Source organism: Taudactylus pleione, unplaced genomic scaffold (genome assembly GCF_031769625.1).
Source record: "Taudactylus pleione unplaced genomic scaffold, aTauple2 ptg001027l, whole genome shotgun sequence".
In the NCBI taxonomy this organism is placed as follows: Eukaryota; Metazoa; Chordata; class Amphibia; order Anura; family Myobatrachidae; genus Taudactylus; species Taudactylus pleione.
Genome location: NW_028285428.1, coordinates 3,773,993 through 3,777,856, shown reverse-complemented (window position 1 = coordinate 3,777,856; position 3,864 = coordinate 3,773,993).

Below are 3,864 nucleotides of genomic sequence, written 5' to 3'. Positions count from 1 at the left end.
CTCTCCACCAATAGGAATGCGGCGTTCTGTGGGCCACGCCCACTGGAACATGACGACAGCCACACCAAGTGACGGCTCGGTCTCCGCCCATCACGCCACGCCCTCTTTCATTAACCCCCATGGCTGCCGGAACCTGGAGAGCTTTTGATGGATCTGTGTTCTGTGATGTGCTTATTCTTCTGAGCATGGAAAATTACTCTCTGAATTTAACAAAGTTAATATATATATATATATATATATATATATATATATATATATATATATATATATATATATATATATATATATATATATATAGTAAGTGGCAGGGACCGAACTATTGGAGACAATGGGGGCGCCTGCTGCCTGGCTCCAGCTTTGAAGGGGCATCTCCTCCATTGTCCACAACATATTTACCACACTTAGGGCTATTACTATGTACCCGGAGTGTACCGTCATGGCTCCCCAATACATGGCACTCCTTCCACCTGAGAAGCCACCATACAGGGGCATTTCTAGAGAGGAGGGGGCCGTGTGCAGTCTCCGACATGGGCCCCCTCCTCTCTGTCCGGCGGCCGGAAACGCACTGAGCAGTGTGCGGCCAGCGCTGGAGTTATAAACACTGGGCACTAGCGTGCGCCCAGAGTCTATAGAGTATGAGCTGGTCACCCGGAAAATGGCAGGTGCGGGAAAATGGCCGTGGCGGCCATTTTCCCTGTACTGCGCATGCGAAACAATGGGAAAATAGCCACGGCAGCCATTTTCTGTTCGTTTTTACAGTGCCGGACCCCCGCGCCGCCGTGGGACTCCGGAGGGTAGGTAATACTATGGGTGCAGGGTGTGCTGTGCGGGACCCCCCTGCACCCATTATAGATACGCCCCTGCCACCATACACTAGTGGAGAGCTCCATGTCAGTCCATCAGCTGCTACCTTCGTTTATCTATAGCCTGTCTGCATGCTACATTACAGTGTCAGCGGCTGTGATGGAGGGGGAGGGGTGGCACCAAATTATAACTTGCCTCCGGGCATCTGGGATGAATTTACGCCACTGGTAAGTGGGGTAGAGAACAAGCGCCTAATACTGTAGTAATTTACAGCACAATATTAACAGGAAACAACGTACAAAAGGAGGTTATTTTTGTCTTTTCTGTAAATTCGCTGACCCCTGAGGAAGCCAATTACTGGAGAAACGCGTTGGGCTGCATCCACTTCTACCTATTTCTAAGAGAACAATCAATTGGGAACCAGTTTCCTCCAATATTCATCTTTTCTACATCCAGCAACCAGAATTTACAAATAAGCCAAAAATAACCTCCTTTTGTACGTTGTTTCCTGATTATATTGTGCTGTGAAATAAATGTGTGTAAATGTATATTAAAAAACTACAATATGGAGACTTCTTATATTGAGGTTGAAACTTGATATTAAGCTGAGCAGAGGTTGCAGAATAACCATCAAGGAGCATCAAGTGTATGGGAGATAGAGGCAAAATGCGAGCGGTCGCTCTGAATGAGGGCGGCCACTTGGTTCTTGAAGTGCGGCCTCCTGGTCGCTAGCTAAGCTGTGGGTTACCACCCACAGCTTTAGCGACCGACCAGGTTGATGGTCGCGATGGTCTACCATCGGGGCTTGCGACGAGACCCTAAGGTTGGGTCTCGGCAACCGCAAGCCCCAGGGAGCTTCCTGCTCTGATCGAGCAGGAAGCTCCCCACTGACATCAATTCAGTGCGGCCGCCCACAAAACGGCAGGCGTTTCTTAAGGAACGCCTCCGTTTGTGAAACCACCCCCGCGCCACGCCTACAAAACGGGTCGAGCTGTCGATCACCATTGGCAGTCGCCCCTTTTGTAGTGAGCTCCGGAGCGAGAGAATTTCTCTCTCGCTCCGGGGCTTGTGCACGCGCCCTATACTCTAAATATATATATATATATATACAGTATTTTTTTTCCCAGTCAATTCAGAGATTATTCCCATGTGGAAAATTACAGGAAGTCTCCTGTACAGGGGCAAATGCAGAACTTCTGATGGGGGGCTTTCACATCACACCAGACCATGTAAGAGGCGAGGCTATGACTTTAGGACAGGGGTGGGGAACCTTTTTTATGCCGAGGGCCATTTTTCTATATATATATATATATATATATATATATATCATTATTTGCGGGCCCGGTGCAGTCTACGCCCCCTCCGTGTGACATCACACAGGCGGGACAGCAATCACTAGTGATTACAGCAATGTCCGGAGCATCCTGAGAATGGTCCGAGGAGCAGTAAGGGCAGCAGTGTGACCGTATGAAGCATCCTAAGGATGCTCCAGGTGACACTGCTGCATAGATTCTGGCTGCAGTGTGCCATTCTAGGTACCCTGCTAGCCAGATGAGGCTAGCAGAAAAAAGCTCAGAGGGCCAGACCAAATGATTCCGCGGGCCTTATACGGCCCCCGGGCCTGAGGTTCCCCATCCCTGCTTTAGGACATGCTTGGCCACTCCCCCACTTCCTTCCTATACCCTTAAAATAAATAGCCCCCAATAATACATTTTTAAATCCAGCACACCATTAACTGTTTAAGCCCCGTTACCCCACCATTAAATCATTGGTACACACCTCACTGAGGGGTTTATGTATCAAGCAGCGAAAAGTGTGGAGAAGTGGACCAATGGAGAAGTTGTCCGTTGCAACCAATCAGCTTTGAAGTAGCATTTATCTAGTACTGTCTATAAAATAATAGGTACGAGCTGATGGGTTGCTATGGGCAACTCCTGCACTGGTCCACTTCTCCACACTTTTTACTGCTTGATACACAGACCCCTGGGTGTTTCAGAGGAACAGTGTCAGTGGTAGATGTCCAGCTAGGCACACGCCTATAGGTACCACCTGCTGGGAGTGGCACAACAACCTCCCTCCCCCTCCTTCCTGCACCAGAGCTGCTGCTGATCCTTATTTATGTAGCAGTACCAACCAGGATATGGGGAAGGGGGTAGCAGGCGGCAATTTGTCTGCACGGAGAGGTAGAGGCTACCTGCTGGGTCCTGGAGGCTTCAACTTTGGGACCAACCTTCATGAAGGTGGGGGAGCCAGAGCCGCCTATGTTAATGCAGAGTCGCCCTGTTGCTGTGACAATCAGACCCTCCAACATGACCCCTTGGGTTGGGTATGATATACTGACAAGTGGAATGTCGGTTGTCAATACACAAGCATCCCGATGCTTACAATCCCGACAGGGGAATGGTTAGTAGTATTCCCCTGTCCTATTTACCCCCTAACCATCGTTTCCTGCACCCTAACACTAACCTTTCCAACCCCGCATCCCAACCTTCCCTGTAAGTCCCTAAACCTAACCCTCCCCCATTAGTGCCTAACCCTCCCCTCTTAGTGCCTAACCCTAACCTCTCCTGGTGGTGCCTAACCTTAACCCCCCCTGTCTGGAGCCTAACCCTTACTTCACCCCTCCCGCAGCCTAACCCTAACTCCCCCTGGGCTGCCTAAACCTAAAACTCCCCCCCCGCGGCTAACACCTACCCGGACCCGCTATACTTACGGTCGGAATACCGAATGTCGGGATTCCGGCGTCGGCATCTCCAGCCATGTCGGGATTCCGTCGCCGGTCTTTTCACGCTGATCGGGATTTTGGCAGTCGGCATTCCTGGCCGTCTGTAAATTAACCACATCCTGACCCCTTCCATCAGGTACAAAATGCTTTGATACTGGACTTCCCTCTTTATTTATGATTGCTGTCACCTGTGTTAAAACACATAAATTATCTAGTTCAACACAGGTGACGGTAATCGTAAATTAAGAGGGAAGTCCAAGAGCAGAGCATTTTGTACCTGATGGAAGGGGTCATGTTGGAGGGTCTGGACAGATGGCTCTGAATAAAAACAGCCG